Source organism: Rhinopithecus roxellana, chromosome 1, assembly GCF_007565055.1.
Source record: "Rhinopithecus roxellana isolate Shanxi Qingling chromosome 1, ASM756505v1, whole genome shotgun sequence".
Classification (NCBI taxonomy): Eukaryota; Metazoa; Chordata; class Mammalia; order Primates; family Cercopithecidae; genus Rhinopithecus; species Rhinopithecus roxellana.
In genome coordinates, this window is record NC_044549.1 from 87,350,429 (window position 1) to 87,369,377 (window position 18,949).

Sequence of the window (18,949 nt, forward strand, 5' to 3'; positions counted from 1 at the left end):
GTCACTCAGTTCTTTAGAGGCATCAGACTAGAATCGAGTTTCCTTCTTTCCTTGTCCTGTGGACATTTTGCTACTCTTTTATGTAAAACAAATATTTAAAGTGATTGTAAACCTCAGATCATATATGTTACTTAGTTGTGAATAGAACATAATCACTACGAATATTTATTTACTAAGGTGAAAATGTATTCTTTTTCACTTTACAAATCTTTACACAAATGAATGTAAAATCAGAACATATGTTGAAAGTTGCTTGTGCTGACTTAGACAGAGACATTCAAATGAATTTATACACTAGGGTCACCAGTCTTGCCTTTTAATTGATGAAATTTGTGACAAGTATGGGCTTGAAGGGGAAATTGGGGGTTTTAGGCCCACATCTTGCATCTGTGCATCTTTGAGAAGTACACAGAGAAGGACTGAAGATGAGTAGATCTGAATGGGATCCCAGCCCACACACCGCTTCTTCATGCAGTTAGCTCTTTCTTAAGTTCAGGGATAACTCCCTTGGAACACCTATTCTGACCAGACCAACATGTTCAGGCGGGTTTGATGATCATTTCCTGGGTTCCCATAGTATCTATCCTGTGTCTAAATCTGACATATTGTGTTGAACCAGACTATAAATTCCTTGAGGATACCTCTGTATCTACTATACCTCCACACCTCTGGACACAAGCCGAAGCTCAAGCAGTGTTAATGAAATGACCGTATCTAAGCAACTTCCCCCAGTATAAAACGTCCCCATTCCCTACTATCATTTTGGCATTACCAAGTAGTGACATATATACATCCTAACCTGACTGCATAAAGTCCATTCCTTAATTGAAGGGTAGACTTTTAAACTGACTTAGTTTCAAATCTTTGTTTAAATTTGTATGATGAATATTACTTGTGCCTGGCTCCATGGGGTAAAAGTCAAAACCTCAAACCAGCAAGAGACCCAGGTTCTAGTCTCACAAAAATGTGTTTGGTCATCCAGGATCAGCTGCTGATACTCTCAGAGCTTCAGCGCCTTCACAGGTCAATAATAGGAACATTTGTTATTTGCCTAATAGCACTGGTGCAAAATATAATATGAGTATTTTATTAATAGCAGTTCACATGTATTAAGCTTTTCCTATGTTCCAGGCACTGTGTTAGTTCCTTTACAAGTATCAGTTTATTTGATCCTCATCATGATCATATTCCCAAGTTCAATAGGCCCAGGATTCATATCCAGGCTAAATCTGATTTTGAATCCAGGTCTCACACTCCTAAACTATTGTCTCATACTATTTGTCCTCAAATGAGATAAAATATGCAAGTATTTTGAGACATAGCAAAGTGACTTAGAACTACAAGGCAATGATGGTGTAGAAATGGATGCATAGACTGAATCTTTAATTAAACAAGAAAAAATTGACATAGATAAATTCACAAAAGACATTGTCCCCATAGAAGGAGGGGAAAAAGTGGTCCAGTGATATATTTGAAGGAGGTGGAGTGGGAAGGTGTGATTGGCTAAGAGTTGGAATCACATCTGTTATTACTTCCCTTGCTTTATTTACAGCAGGTAGTCTTCTCAACCTAGATTTCCAATCTGAACTCCCCATTCTTCCACTCTCCCTACACCCACCTTCCAATACCTTCTCTAATCTGGTCAGAAATCTTCTAGCCCTTTAGTGTACAGCCAGATCACCACCTCCTTGCGATTTCTTTTTAGGTTTTTGCCTTACTCCCTTAGAAATGAATCACTTCTTCTTTTCTGCTCTCACAACCTCTTTTACTTCTATTTCAGGGTTTCCTAAATTTGGTAATCTTGACATTTTGGTCCAGATAATTCTTTTGTGTTTGGGAGCTGTCTTGTACATTGTACGATGTCTGGCAGCATCTCTGGCCTCTGCTTTTTAAATGCATGACTTACTCCCCCAGTCATGACGATCAAAAATGTCTCCGGACATTGCCAAAAGTCCCCTCCAGGGCAAAATCACCTCAGTTGAAAGCTTTTGGTTTTTTAGCCATTGTAACTACATGATCCAGTTTTTAAGGGGAGCCCCATACCTGAGCAAATTGTTCCAGTGTTCACTTTGAAAAATATTCTTACTATTAATATATAACGCAGTGTTTCTCAAACTTTTATGAGCTTTAGAGAAACCTGGGAGCTTATTAAACACAGATAGCTGGCCCCCAAGCCACTTTTCCCCAAGTCTCTGATTCCGCTACTCTGGGTGGGGGTGTAAGAGTGCCTTTCTAACACATTTTTTTCTTTCTTTTTTTTTTTCCCCAGCTTCACAAACTTTGTTTAATAAACATCATAATCTCACAAAGTAAAATGCTATTGAATATAACTAATGTTTGCATCATATAAGTAACAAATGTTTATCTGGTATAACTACCACATGTATTCACTTATTTATTTAGATATATCAATATATATAATGCTATAATGTAGCATTACTATCTATGTAGATTCATTAGTGATTTTTTGTTTGTTTTGTTTTGTTTTGTTTTTGTTTGTTTGTTTTTTGAGACGGAATCTCACTCTGTAGCCCAGGCTGGAGTGCAGTGGAGCCATCTTGGCTCACTGCAAGCTCCGCCTCCTGGGTTCATGCCATTCTCCTGCCTCAGCCTCCCGAATAGCTGGGACTACAGGCGTGAGCCACCGCTAAGACCACAACCGGCTAATTTTTTGTATTTTTATTAGAGATGGGGTTTCACCATGTTAGAGGATGGTCTCCATCTCCTGACCTCGTGACCCACCTGCCTCGGCCTCCCAAAGTGCTGGGATTACAGGCGTGAGCCACCGCGCCCGGCCCATCAGTGACTTTTCTATTTCCCCCACCAGTTCTTGTCCATTCTGTTGATTAGTAGGTAATCACGATGGAATATCTGCAAGTGCAAGTTTCCCCTCATCTATCTTCATCAACAACATTTTTTTTCTGATGGGGAACAACTTGCATATATACAGAAATTTAGCTTGGTTTAATATTACCAATGCTGAATATTCTCATCCAGGCATGTGAGATACCCGTGCAACTTTCCAAAATTATTTTATATGCTTCTGTGTTTTTTCTAGAATTTATGTTTTCATTTTTAACTTTTATAATTTCAACTTCTACTTTAGATTCAGGGGGTATACGTACAGGTTTGTTACGTGGATATATGGCATGATGCTGTGGTTTGGGATACAAATGATCCCATCACCCAAGTAGTGAACATAGCACCCAATAGGTAGTTTTTCAGCCCTTGCCCTGCTCCCCCTCTACCCTCTTTAGTAGTCCCCAGTGTCTATTGTTACCATCTTTATGTTCATGAAACATATTTCTTAAAATGTGATGCTGCTGATCTGGGAGCACACTTGGAGAATCGTGGTCAGTACTACAGTTCAGCAGTTCTGCCCTAGCTTTAGCTGGTTAGATGCCTGTTAGGCTGGACCGTACTTTATTATTTCTTCTGTCCCCAATTCTGTGTTTAGCATGTCATATGATCTCATTGAGTTGAACGAATAAATAAATAAATCTGAAAGTGCTTTGAAAAGGCTAAAAAGATTTACAGATATAAAATGCCATTAGTAAGGTAATGGGATTTGCAAAATTTGGGTATCGGGTAGACAGTTCTGTTTCCGAGGCATTTTGACAGGAGCTCTAAATGAAATGCCTGCAGTGAATTTGAATACATTGTGATTCAACTAAAGGGTTGCTGTAAATTTTTCTGTTGTCATGGCATATCAAGGAAGTTGATGGATAAAGGGACATACTAATGAGAGTCTAAGTGACAATACGAAATGAAATCTACAGTCTCTAAGCGAGTTCTTTTTGAAGACATTGGGAAGGCATTTATTCCTATCATTGCTGATTATGAGGACCACTAAGCTTTTTTAAGAGGTGGATGAACTTGTACAGATCCTGCCTTTTTGACCATATGTATGCAAATATTGGGAAGAAAAGTGATGAGAGATCATTTGGGAAGTGTAAAAAGGGAGAAAATATGTATCTTGATTCTTGTAATAAAGTATAAAGTAATCTTTGATAAGTCTGTGCTGAAAAGGATAATGCATGATTCCACACATGCTAAGCATGCCTTCATTTAAACAGACTCAGAATGTTCCCCAGAGGGCTCCACCAGGCAGTGGAAAATAAATAAAATAAACAGCTACATCCCAAATAGGAGTTATATGTATGTCGTAAATCCTGCCTTAGCAACAATAGCATTTGGCTCAAAGGATTACACTAGAATCTCTCAGCATCTCAGATGTACAGGGAGGAAATCCACGTAGAAACTCAATACCTGAGCATAAAGCAATTGGAGGTTTAAAGAAAAAGCACACCATGAAGACTGGTTACTGCAAACTCTTATAGCCCCATATAAGCAAGAAACTATTCCATTTGAACAGCCCCTTTATAAAAAAACAGCAAAACTCTTTTTCTATTACTTTACTTTTTAATGCATCGCGTCTATCATGTGAGAATGTTTGGCAGCTCTAACTAAACTCAAGAGCTCTGGAAAAAGATAATACTAGTAATAATAATTTAGGTTATAAAAGGCAGTAACATTGCATTTGAAATGTGTATCTTTACATTAAAAAGAAAATAAGTTTTCTAACCTTAATTTTGCACATAAAATATCTGTCTATGGTTAAATGTTCCTCAAAACCTTTTCCAGATTGTTAAAGAAGTCATCATGCTATAACTTGAGCTATTTAATCTCATTTATTTTCTTTTTATGTGGCAGCCACTAGCTGTTCCTACTTTCTCATTACCAGACCTTTCACAATTATTGCCAGAAAACATATCCATTTCACTGCTCTGTTGTAATTTTGCTATTTCTTCCTTTATTATACTGCTTGATCTCATTCTTATTCTTGTAGAATTCAGACAGTTAATCTGTATCTTTTAGGTAGCCTGTTAACCGACAGATGACATTTTTCTCCCAACTCCATCTATACTTCAATGCCTATGCATTTAGGCCCCCAAATGCCATCTCTTGCTCACTAAAAATCCTATGCTTGTCACTTCTACAATAATTTAATCCCAAAGTATCCTAATTAATGGATTTTCTATATTTTCTCACATATTTTTCAAAAGCCAAGTCTCAAATTATAAGTTCCTGGCATGAAAAGATACTAAAAACCTAGCGTTAACTGAATTTAAAAAGTCCATAAGCCGTTAAAGGATTATGGAGCATGTTACCTTATTTTTATTAAAAGAAAAGAAAGGAATACCTGCACAGAAACACAACACTAAAGAAATATATCGGCCAGGCTTGGTGGCTCACACCTGTAATCCCAGCACTTTGGGAGGCAGAGGAAGGTGGATAACCTGAGGTCAGGAGGTCGAGACCAAGGTGGCCATCATGGGGAAACCCTGTTCTACTAAAAATATAAAAATTAGCCAGGCGTATGGCACACACCTGTTGTCCCAGCTACTCCGGAGACTGAGACAGAAGAACTTGAACCCTAGGAGGCAGAGGTTGCAGTGAGCCGAGATAATGCCACTACACTCTCACCTGGACGACAGAGCAAGACTCTGCCTCAAAAAAGGAAAAAAAAAAAAAATCAATTCATTCACTGATTATCTCTTAGAAGTGAGATTTTAGAGAATTTTCAATTTTTATATACCTTATTGCTATACTTTTTCTCTACTTGTCAGTGTGCACTAGTTTTATTATAAGAAAAAAATACATATATGTCATATGTATTTAATGGTTGTAAACATTGAGCACAGATCATGTGTAAGACATAAGAGTAACAGAAGAAAATGAAATATAGGATTCAAAACTTAAGGTGCTTGGGATTAATCTAGACAATGCAATAAATAATTCAAAACGACATTAAGCCCTACTTGTTTATTTACTTTAAAAAATCAAGAGTTTTTTATACTCAGTATCAGGAACTCTTCTTGGCATGGAGACACCCTGTGAACCCCATCAACTATTTTTCAGCCAACATCCTAGTGGAAGAGAAAAACTGCCTGCCAACAAATAAGCAAGTTACCCAGCAATGATAAGTGTAATGGATGGACATGATGAAGTGTAAGAGGAGACACGGTGACAGAGAAGTGATATTCGAGTTAGGGTTTTCATGGCGTGTCCAGAATTGGTGGGTTCTTGGTCTCCCTGACTTCAAGAATGAAGCCGCTGACCCTCACAGTGTGTGTTACAGTTCATAAAGGCAGCGGGGATGCAAAGAGTTAGCAGTAGCAATATTAACTGTAAAACAGCAAAAGAACAAAGCTTCCACAGCACAGACAGGGACCTGAGTGGGTTGCCGCTGGCTAGCTTGGGCAGCCTGCTTTTATTCTCTTATCTGGCCTCACCCACATCCTGTTGATTGGTCCATTTTACAGAGAGCTGATTGGTCCGTTTTACAGCGAGCTGATTGGTCCGTTTTGACAGAGTGCTGATACAATCCCTGAGCTAGACACAGAGTGCTGATTGGTGCATTTACAATCCTCTAGCTAGACATAAAAGTTCTCCAAGTCCCCACTAGATTAGCTAGACACAGAGCACTGACTGGTGCCTTTACAATCCTTTAGCTAGACACAGAGTGCTAGACAGAAAAGTTCTCCAAGTCCCCACTAGGTTAGCTAGATACAGAGTACTGATTGGTGTATTTACAAACCTTGAGCTAAATACAGAGTACTGATTGGTGTATTTACAAACCCTGAGCTAGACACAGAATGCTGATTGGTACCTTTACAATCCTTTAGCTAGACACAGTGTGCTAGACAGAAAAGTTCTCCAAGTCCCCAGGATCCCAGCTGGCTTCACCTAGTAGATCCCACACAGGGGATATAGGAGTGCACTTGCACTCCTCAGCCCTTGGGCAGTCGATGGGACCAGGCGCTGCGGAGCAGGGGGCGGCACCTGTCCAGAAGGCTCAGGCCCCCCAGGAGCCCACTGCGGAGCGGGACTCCGACAGAGGGGGCTCGAACATGGCGGGCTGCAGGTCCCAAGCCCTGCCCCGCCGGGAGGCAACTGAGGAATTCAAGCGCAGCTCTGGCAGGCCAGTACTACTGGGGGACCTGGCGCACCCTGGCCCCGGTGCTGGCCCCGGTGCTAAACCCCTCACTGCCCCGGGGCGACGGCGCTGGCCAGGGCTGCTCAGAGTGCAGAGCCCGCCCAGCCGACGCCCACCCGGAAATCGCGCTGGTACGCGACTGTCGCTTACATGATTAGAAATTTGAGGGAACAATTAGGTTTACTCCCTTGGGACTAAGGATCTTCCATTATAAAACAGAATGGACTAGATTATGTAATCTCTAAAGTACTTTGTCACTTGCTCAAAAATACTCCAAATGACTCTGGAGGCCAAGGTGGGAGGATTACTTGAGGCCAGGAGTTGGAAACCATGTCTCTAAAAACATTAGCTGGGCATGGTGGCTTGTGCATGTAGCCCCAGATTATGTAAACTCCAAAGTTCTTTCTTGCTAGCTCACAAAATATTTCAAAGGACTCAGGAGGCTGAGGCAGAAGGATTGCCTGAGCCCGGGGTTCAAGGCTTCAATGAACTATGATTGTGCCACTGCACTCCAGCCTAGGCGTCAGAACAAGGCCCTATCTCTGGAAAAAACAAACAAACAAACAAACAAAACATGCCAGAGCAAAATGTCTTAGTGTTCAATCATTCTTTACGCCTGTTTTATTTATTTTTAATTTTTATTTTTTGTGGGTACATAGTAAGTGTTTATGTTTATGGGGTATATGGGATATTTCAATAAAGGCATACGATGTGTAATAATCACATCAGGGTAAATGGGGTATCCTTCACCTCAAGCATTTATCCTTTGTGTTTCAAACAATCCAGTTATACTCTTGTAGTTATTTTTAAATGTACAATTACATTATTCTTTATGCCTGTTTAAGATGCATTCTGAATGCATAGGACTAAAGTCATTCTTTGATACAGCAGTGTGAAACAGGAACTATAAAGAGTTGCTCTTATAGATGGAATGTCCTTCTGTGTTCTCTGTTTAGAAGCACAGGAATAAAAATTTGGAATCTCTTCTGTTTGGATCTCACATGGTAGACCCAATGCCAAAAGGATAAATTAAATATTACTTAGTAGGGGGCAAGGACAATATAGATAATTTATTCTAGTATAAACAGTCTTTACTTCTCTTTCATGAAGTGGGCAAAGAGATGAGTGTCACAGAACATGAATGGGTACAGCTACAGCAAAAGGTCAGATTTATCTGTGAGAGAATCTTCCATGTGTTGGGCACCAGTGGAGCCACATTTTTATAAATGGAACCATGCAAATTTAAAATAGTGAGCAACTTAAATATATCAAAATACTCTCACTTTATATATACCATTTGAATTTTAAAAATTCTCTCAAGCAAAAATATAGTTAGAATTTTAGAATTTTATCGTTTGAAAACTGGTGAGTCATGTCCACTGGAAGCTAGCTGGCTTTACCCTTCACGTGGTGAACCCACTATAGCTGGTCAAAAGAAATAACCAGCAAAATTATGGAGCTGGCAAAAAGATCATTGGTTGCCAAGGGTTTGGGGGAGGAAGGGATGAATAGGTGGAGCACTGAGGATTTTTGGGGCAATGAAATTACTCTGTATAATACTACAACAGTGAATTTATGTCATTATACATTTGTCCAAACTTATAGAATGAATAACGCCAAGGGTGAACCCTAATGTAAACTATGGACTCTGGTGATAATGATGTTATCAACATAGGTTTATTAATTGTAACAAAGGCACCACTCTGGGCGGCGGGTGGGGGAGGGGGTGTTGATAGTGGGGGAGAGTATGCATGTGTACCAGCAGAGTATATATGGGAAATCTCTGTACCTTTATCTCAATTTTACTCTGAACCTAAAATTGTTCTAAAAAATAAAGTCTTAAAAAATACCCATCTTGTTACCCCATGATTGGTTCTGATTTGACATTGCCCGACCACATCCCCCTTTCATAAAGTAACAGTCTTATGTCTCATTTAATCACAACAGGAGCCTCTGACCATGTCTAGGCATTTTGCTATAAATATAACATGACATTGTTTCCACGTAACAGTAAAAATATTAGAGTCTGTAAAGAAAAATGTGTTTGAACTTGTATAGGATGTCATGAAGTTTAAGTGTGTAGATATTAACAGGCAGAACTGTTTCTTTTGAGGCTTCAATGAAACCTTATTTAGCTTTCAAATAAGTACCTCAAAAGCCAAAAATCTTACAGATGAAAAATGAGCTACGATGTGGATTATTTTTTAGTCATAATGGTGAAGAAGCGTGTTCATGATCACATAAAAGTGTTGGTAAGAAAGAAATTCTGTAACAAAATTAATATATAGTTCAATCTATCAGAAACTATTCTTTGAAGGATGTCATTTATCAAAGTACAGATGCTGCTCTAAAAACTACATTGGCCTTTAAACATCACTAATTAAAAAGGAAGTAGAGCTTTAATTTGCCATTTTTTTATCTTCAATACTATTGACATCAAAAAAAAATCATTCAGAATGCTCATAAAAATTGCTTTCCATGTTTCTTATGACTAAAAAGATTTTTTCAGAAATGAATTAATCCTCATTCCCTGACACATTTGCTAGCATTCTGAGATGAAAAGAAAAAAACATTATTATGCACCCTTCCTGAGAGAGCAGTAGAGGCAAGAGCTGAGTCCAAAATTATTCATTTCTGCTTAAATCTTTCTTGAAATCTTTTCTGTGGCTGTGATGTGCAAGAAATAGGTGGAGAATTTTTATCTCCACCCCCTCAAGTAACATAAATCATCTGCTCCCCCTTTTACAAACATGAAAGAGGAAAACTGTCCATGATGATTTGCAGAGAGTAGGTGTGTGTGAGATCTGCTATTTCCATGGCTGGTTCAGAAGCTGATGTCACGATTACTTCCTACACAGCAGTATGGGAAACCACATTAGCAGCAGGAATCCCAGTTGGCGGAATTGCCAATTGTACCTGATAAATAGACAGTTATTTGGAGGAGGAATCCTCTGGACACCTTAGAGAAGTCAACGTTTCATTTAGAAATTAGAAGCTCCTAGAATGGGATGATGTATTTCAAAATCTTTAAGTACAGTGTGGTACAACAATAAATGTTGATTTTTATAATGTTTGTCATCATCATTATTACATTACTATAGCTGTATGCAAGTCTTTCAATAGACACATAAATGTTTGTCCAAAAGCAAGGGTTTTGGTGATCAGGAATGAAACTTAATATAAAAATTAAATTAATTGAACTTCTTAGAAATTGCCTTGAGAAAACCTGGGGTAGGAAATAAGGAGTTGAAACTAGACTGGAAGATAATCTTGGATTCTGAGGGGACCCAAGGTGATTGGGAGCATGACTTTGGCAGAAAGTCATTTTAACATTATGGCATTGAGACGTAAATGCCCACCTGAAATAGCTGATAATATGGGGACTGAAGTACTTGTGTTAGTATGACAGCAGCAGGGTCACTGGATTGAACAACTCCAGGGGGCACCATTCATCCATTCCTTTATTCCAGGAAGTGTTATGGAATACAGAGTATTACACAGAAGCAGCAATTTGGAAAGACCATCTTGAGCGATTCTTTATACAAACAGAACCCTGGTCTATAAAGGTACACATTGAGGTCAGTGTCACCCTGTCCATGCTCTCATCACACTTCTGTGTAGATATCTTCTCCCTTTTTGTATTGTGTTAAGGCATCAGAATGCATCTTCCAAGGTGCTAAGCTCTCTTTACCCCTGCAGAGGCTTATTGTTTCTCCTGAGAAACTTGGCTGGTTATCGTGATGCAGCCAAATGATCTCTTGTAATAATAAATGCCCACTAAATTCAGTTGCCAGGTTATCATTTATGTATTTCAGTTCCTGCTCCATGGTTCTCTTGGAGGTCCAGAACTGAGCAAGACCTGAACTTGGTAGTTACCCATGTTCCAAATATAGTGTCTTTCAAATTTTGTCTTGACTGAACATTCCTTTGTTCAAAAAAATACTTACAGAGATGTCCAGTAAATGAAATAGAGAAGCTGTGAATGCTGACTTTGAGAGCCTTTCCTGCTCATTGTCAACACCCACCTGTTGACTTCACTTGTTCCATAGCAGCCACTGCGGGAATTCCATTGACTCTCTAGAGCTCTTCCATACGCAGTGCTAATAACACTACTTAAATACTTAAATAAAATCTGTTTCATTGTCTTTAACTGAATTTCTGGGGGTCTATTACCAACATTATTTGGAAATGTTCCCTTCTCCACTCTAGAAATTAGCTGTGTTTCTAACTGGTAATTTAAAACTAGCACTCCATCTCCATCAACTTAGAAAATTAAATAAATTATTTAAAAAAATAAAATTAGCCCTGCAACATTTATCTGTACCTATAGAGCTGTTTTATTCAGGAGTCCTTTGGTTGCAGAAAAGCCAACTCATTCTGACCTAAAGGCGTTCTGTTGACTTAGAGGTAGCTGTACATTGAAAGGCTTAAAGGTAGCGCTGGATTCAAGCACAGTTTCCTTTCAGAGGGAGGAGAATATGCGAGATTCGATTTCTCTTTCTCACTATTTTCCTGTTATTCACCTCAATTTATCTGATATTGGGTTTATTTATGGGCAGGCTTTCTTCATGTGATAGTCCCTGAGAAGTCTTTCCTGTGATTTTCTTTCCAAGTAACACCAACAGAATTTTTGGAACTATGATTCATTCAACCAGTTGTTTTTTAATTAATAGACTTTATTTTTAGAGCCCTTTTAGGTTTTTTGAAAAATTGAGCAGTGAATACTGACAGCTCCCAAAGATTCTCAACCCCTCCATACACAGTTTTCCCTATTAACATCTTGCACTGATGTGGTACATTCGTTACAACTGATGAACCAGTATTGATATAGCATGATAAACTAAAGTCCATAGTTTATATTAGAGCTCAACTTCTGTGTTGTAGAGTTTGTATGTGTTTTGACAAATATGTAATATCATTTATTCACCATTACAGTATCATACAGAATATTGTTCCAAAATTTCTGTGCTCCACCTATTCAGCATTTCCTCCCTCCTGCCAAAGTCCTGGCCACTAGTGATGTTTTTACTGTCTCTCGAGTTTTCCTTTTCCCTGAATGTCATATAGTTGGAATCATACAGTGTGTCATCTTTACAGATTGGCTTCTTTCACCTAGCAATAGGTACTTAAAGTTCTTTTCCGTGTGGCTTGAGGGCTTGCTTGTTTTTATCACTGTTATTACACTGGTATTATTTTGTTGCGTGGATATACCACAGTTTGTTTTTTCATTTACCTATTGAAGGATATCCTGAATGCTTCCAAGTTTGGGCAATTATGAATAAAGTCACTGGAAATGCTTGTGTGCAGGTTTGTGTGGACATACGTTTTCAAATCGTTTGGAGAAGTACCAACAAGAGTAATTGCTGGATCATATGGTAATACTATGTTTAGCTTCTTAAGGATCTGCAAGACTGTCGCCAAAAATGGCCATACCTTTTTTCATTTCTATTTAAATGAATGAGTTGCTGTTATTTCACATCCTGGCCAGCACTTGTCCTTGTCAGTGTTTGGGATTGTACCGTTCTAATAAGTGTGTAGTGGTATCTCATTGTTGTTTTAATTTGCAATACCCTATTGAGACTGGACTAGTTTTAGTTGGTGTCCATTCTTGAATCAAGCTCTGTAGTCTAGGGGATGGAATATAGTGATCAGTCAGGTATGCATCTTGGGCTTTTTATTTAAGCCCAGGCAACAAGGATAGTTTGTGATTTACAGATAACAAATTCACAACTGAAAAGTGATTCACAGTTAAGAAAGACAATTGGATGCCATACTGATAATACATTAGCAATTCACAAGATAAATACATAAACAAAACCTTCTGACAAAATGTAAATATCAGAGTGTTCATATTTACATCATTCTCAGGTGAAAAACACATGATGTCTTTCAAGGGTCAAGGAAGGAGGTGGTGTACATATGAAGTATGGAAGTTGCAACAAGTGACAGTGGGAAGGCTGGGCTCAATTTCAACAGTTTTTTAAAAAGTAGAATAAAACCCATTTGTTTTCAATATTAATTCTTCATTGTACATATTGATTCATAAGTATGTATAACTTCTTTCTGTATAAAACATATCACTCAGTGTAAATGAAATAATCCACTAGAGGTCTTTTACAATTTAAATTAAGCTATTATTCAATGTAATTACTAGTCTGAACGTTTTGAAGTTTTTCAAAATAAGAACTGTCGAGGTTGTTTATTCTACAAGATAGTTCATTGCACAATTATGAATAATCAGCAACAACTCTGTGAGTTGATGATCGTAGGGTATATTTTAGTTGAGAACATATTTTTGGCAAAGAATACACAATGCCTATTAATTAAATCAAAGATATATTTTATATATGCTGATTCAATAAATGTTCTTTTCAAATGAATACGTTGGCCAGGTAATAGGTGGTCACTCTAAATGCAATTGGTGAATTTGAATCTGACACCAGGAAAGGAGGTATGGGTTAAATGTTCGTAAATATAGGCACAAATTAGTGATGTTATTCGGGGAGAGAAGAAGAGAGTTGGCATAAACATTTCACAGTTTTATAGCAGTATTTGTCCAATGATTGATTTATTCTTGTGATTGATCATTAGGAAAAGTGTAAACCATATGGCAACTGACATTTATAAATGTGCTTTTATCAGTCAGTTTTATCCATTGAAAACAGCAATTTAAAGATTCAACACTTTGTAAGTATATTAACACAGTATTCTGGAGAATGTATTGAGTAATAGTGTTGGAAAGATTCTGTGTAGAATCTCTATAGAATCATTAAAGAATAGTATTGGAAAATAATTTTAACTGGTGATAGACAATATTTACTTCATTCAAAAGCCTGTGTTTATTTCATCCAAAGTTCTGGTAATGTCAGAAGTTACTGATTTCTGGAAATACACTGGAAATATGTAGAAAATAAGAATAATTTACTTCATTCTTAGAGGATATGAATTTTAAATACCATGTGAAAAAACAGATCTGAGCTAAATCAAATGGCCACGAAGTGAATGGGTTTGCTAAAGAGAGGAAAATCCTGAATATTTATACAAATTTCATCAATCTCTGCCTTTGTTTTCTAATTTCTATACATTAGAAAGCAAAGGCAGAGATTGATGAAATCCTTTGTTTTCTAATTTCTATACATTAGAAAGCAAAGGCAGAGATTGATGAAATTTGTATAAATATTTAGTTTTCTAATGTATTACATTTATAGAATTTTAGAAAGTAACTTATTTAGCCACCAATCCCACTAAAACTAGCAATAGTAGCTATAGGTTTAATCAGTCGGCCTTTGTGTTTAAACTGAGGCAAATTATTTTTGCCACCATAGCAGCAAATATGAGACAAAGCACAACGTTCTCTGATTATAAATTGGAGAACTTGGTTAGAAGTTAATTCCTGTTTATCAGATGACTTAGGATATCATTTAACTATTATTTAAGCTATCATTTAACTGTCAACCTTTAATAATGTGATGACAAACTGCATTTTCACTTTGATAACAATTGCTGTTGTCATAATCATCTTCATCATCCACATTTGATTTCCATGATGCTTTAAAATAGTCAAGTGTCACACTGCCCAAGAGAAGTGTATCAAACATGGTGCCATATTTTGGTCAAAAATTGTTTTTGGGTCTGAATTTACAGAAGGAGAAATAAGAGAATTTGGATTGAAATAAATAGTTTTATAGAGGTAATCTATTAAACATGTATTAATATACCAGAATGGTTCATATGGATCATTATGTTTTCTAGAGATAGAGCACTTGTATGAAGGTATAAAAATATGGCTTAGTCATTAAATAATTTCCCAAAACCTACTTAATCACTCTGGGACTTGTCTCAGCCATAGAACTAAGAGAACAAAGTCAAACTTAAGTCAACACGAGATACTTAGCTTACGTAGCTACCGTCTTTAAAAACATCTTTGAACTGTCTTAATGGAATATCACTTCACATTTTTCTGACATCTTTAACACGATTTTGGTTTCCAAAACGGTTGCCCACTCTCTACCCAACTCTTTCCACTCAACCTTGGGTTATGTAGCTTCCTGGCTTTTCATTCTTTATCTAGAATAAGATCAGAATTTTTTCCCAGGTGACTTATTTTAGTGGATTCCAACTGTGAAAACAAACAAACACATACGAAAAGACATAGCAGATTTCATCTGAATATTCCTTTAGAATTTTGCCAATCATAAATGTTTGTAGAAAAGAGTGCTCTTAAAACTCTCCGTTAATATTTGCCCAAATTTGTTTATTCAGTTTTGTCCAGAAAGGAGGGAGTTGGTTATTTGAAGTGCAAATATAGGACTCAATATTTCATTTATTCAGAAGGGGGCACACTTGTGCTTTTAATAGCAGATGTATTCAGATTTGCTGGTATACAAAATTTATACATAAACTTGCCACAGATGACAGAACTACTTCTCATTACCATGGTTTTTTAAAAGGCTTAATCCTTCTTAAACAAGAAGAGTGACAGAATTCAATATGCAGTTTTCTTTTTAAATAAGGTTTTGTTTTGTTTTTTTAAAGTTCCAGAGTCCTTTTAGGTTAAAAACTCTGCAATTTGTTCTAATAATTTTTCAGTGTGATTGAAACATGTCTATGATCATGGAAATAACATGTTTTTGATAGCTTCTAATACATTTTAGTTTGACCTCTGACGTTCAGCAATTTGATAGCCTTAAAAACATTTTCTCTGCTGGTTTTCATTAATAATGTGACATAATTTGTATGCCAAGATAACACTGACCCATTTGGAGAATAAAGACTTATGCAATAAGGTATCTTTCTACCAGTGGACTTAATTGTTCTTAGCCATAATTGTTTCTCCCAGGGACACAAGATTGTCTTTGCATGTTTGTCTAAGGAATTTACTCTAAAACCTTTGAAAATCATAGCCAGCTTCCACTACTTTGGCCTCAGTGCTATTATGCTCTAGACAATTCAAGTATTTGCTCAAAAATGATAAAACCCAAATGATTTAAAATATACGGTAATAACTCTGATAAATACAGAGGATACGAGTAGATAGAATACACATAAAATTAAATTTGCTTTGAGGTATTGTTAAAAGCTTATATGGGTTGTAACCTGTCTGACAATATATATGACAATGGGGGATATCTTTACTATATAAAGCACTTTTACAAATGATAATGAATATTTAAGATAATTCAGTAGAAAACATGCAGAGGTAAAAGATGGTCATTTGACAATTTCCGATATGGATGAATGGGAAATTACCATTATACTATATTCAGTGTATACAGGAAAACAGACCTAGTCTATATGGTTGAAGTAGTTCATATTTTTGTCCGTGTTCAATACTCATGTTGAATTGTAATTCCCAATTTTGGAGATGGAGCCTGGTGGGAGGTGGTTGGATCATAGGGGTGGATTTCTCATGAAGAGTTTAGCACCATCCCCTTGGTGCTGTTCTCATGATGATTAGTTCTCCTAAGACCTGTTTGTTTAAAAGTGTGTGGCACTGCCCCTGCCATTCTCTCTCACTCTGGCTCCCATTCTCACCATGTGATGAGCCTGTTCCCCATTTGCGTTCTGCCATGATTAGAAACCTCCTGAGGTCTCTCCAGAAGCAGATGCTGCTATGCTTCTGATACATCCTGCAAAAGTGTGAGCCAATTAAACTTCTTTACTTATAATTTACCCAGTGTCTTATAGTTTCTTTAGAGCACTGCAAGGAAGTCCTAATACATTTTTTCAGTCTTCTGCCTTCACAAAGTTTTCAGGAGAGCAATGTTGATACAGATGTTAATTGATATTTCATTTTCAGATGATAATCATGCAATATGTATCACTGATTTCAGTGTACCCTTTGACTAAACATTCAACATCTTTCTCAAGGAAATGATCTGAGAAAGAGATAACTGTACAAAGATGTTTCTTGCCATGATGCTTAACGTAGTGAGCAGTTGGTAACCACATAAGCATCAAGGAAAACTAATTAGTTAAATATTTTAAATGTGCTGTGGTAAAATCCTTTAAATGAGTACTTCATAACTATTAATACCACAAAGAGAGCCTGCACCTATTGATTTTTTAAGTCTAAGTATGTTGGTAAATTGAAAAAGTAGGTTAACAGGGAGATTATGGAGTAATTCCAATTTTATGAGGGAACCATCATTCTACCCTCTACATCCATGAGATAAATTATTTAGCTTGCACATATAAATAAGAACATGAAATATTTGTCTCTCTTTGCCTTGCTAATTTCACTTAACATAATGTGCTCCAGTTCCACCCATGTTATTGCAAATGACAGGATTTTATTATTTACCGCAGAATAATATTACAATGTGTATATAGACCACATTTTCATTATCAGTTCATCCACTGATGAACACTTAGGTTGATTCCATGTCTTCACTGTTGTGACTAGTGCTACAGTGAACATGGGAGTGCTGATATTTCTTTGATGTACTGATTTTTCTTTCTTTTGGATATCTATCTCCTTTATTTGGGATCATATGATAGTTTTTAGTTTTTAGAGAAACCTCTATACTCTTTTCCATAGTGACTGTACTAAGTTACATTCCCACCAACAGTGTGCAAGCATTCCTCTTTCTCTGCACCCTTACTGGAATCCATTATTTTTTGTCTTTTTGATAAAAGATATTTTAACTGGGGTGAGATGATACCTCATTGTGGTTTTGAATTGCAGTTTTTAGATGATTATTGATGTTGGCAATTTGTGTGTCTTCTTTTGAGAAATGTCTGTTGAGATCTTTAGCCCATTTTTAAATCAGATTATTTGTTGACTTTTTTTTTTCTATTGAGTTGTTTGAATTTCTTGTATATTCTGGCTATTAACCCCTTCTCAGTTGAATAGTTTGTAAATATTTTCTCCCACTCTGTTGGTTGTATCCTTGCTTTGCTATGTGCTAACTAGCTTTTGTTGCATTACATTGGCCAAGCAAGTCACAAAACTAGTCCAAATACAACAGTCACGGTGGCTCACACCTGTTATCCCAGCACTTTGGGAGGCCAAGGCAGGTGGACCACCTGAGGTCAGGAGTTGGAGACCAGCCTGGCCAACATGGGGAAACCCCCGCCTCTGCTAAAAATACAAAAAAGTATCCAGGCATGGTGGCAGGCGCCTGTAATCCTGGCTTCTCTGGAGGCTGAGGCAGGAGAATGGCTTGAACCCAGGAGGCGGAGGATGTAGTGAGCCGAGATCACGCCATTGCACTCCAGCCTGGGCAAAAAGAGTGAGACCGTGTCTCAAAAACAAAACAAAAAGCAGTCAACAAAGGGATCTCACTTCTTGATGGAAGAAACTGCAGTGTTACATTGCAGAGGGCAAAGGAAGGGGTAAAGAATAGGGGTCCTTTTTGTAGTCTGCTCCTCTAGTAAAAAGCTAAATTCTGAGAAAACAGACTAAATATAGAAACTCTAATTGTGAATCCAACGCAGAGAAAAAGGCTGACTAAGTCATGAGTGAGTATCAAAAAAAAGACTAAGGTTTTCAAGTTCTTGAGGCATACTTGTGAGATTCCTATCTGAGGTCCTTCATTTTCTAACTACAGAAACTTAAATAATGCGTCAATATGAATAAAAATACCTTGTGTCCTTTAAAATGTGGGTAATAACTATGATTCCCTTCTTTGTTGTTGTGAGAATAAAGCAGGATTACTTTTTTAAAAGTTCTTCACAGAGGCTTCACATTGCAGGTGCTTCATGAGTGTCTAGAGTAATTCACTAACTTTATTAGGATTAACTTTGCTGTAGTTATTAGTGAATCACATTGTACAAACTAATGAACTAGAAAATAGAATCAAAGAATCAATACAGTGGAAATAAGACTGAAGTTGAAGATATCTAGCCGGGATCATGGATTCTAGGTCTGTGCAACCTTAGGCAAGTCACAGTATTTCTCTAGACGTGTGTCGTTTCTAAGAAAATGATGCTTCTTCTTGGAACTGA

General features: G+C 37.2%; 1 long non-coding RNA gene across 1 annotated transcript in view; it reads right to left on the reverse strand.

The window, feature by feature from the left end:
- The window catches only part of LOC104661784, a 170,651-nt gene that overhangs the window by 141,277 nt on the left and 10,425 nt on the right, over positions 1-18,949 (reverse strand). The window contains exon 2 of the long non-coding RNA XR_004059654.1: positions 15,031-15,119. This is a non-coding gene — a long non-coding RNA (uncharacterized LOC104661784). The remainder of the gene's footprint in view (positions 1-15,030; positions 15,120-18,949) is intronic.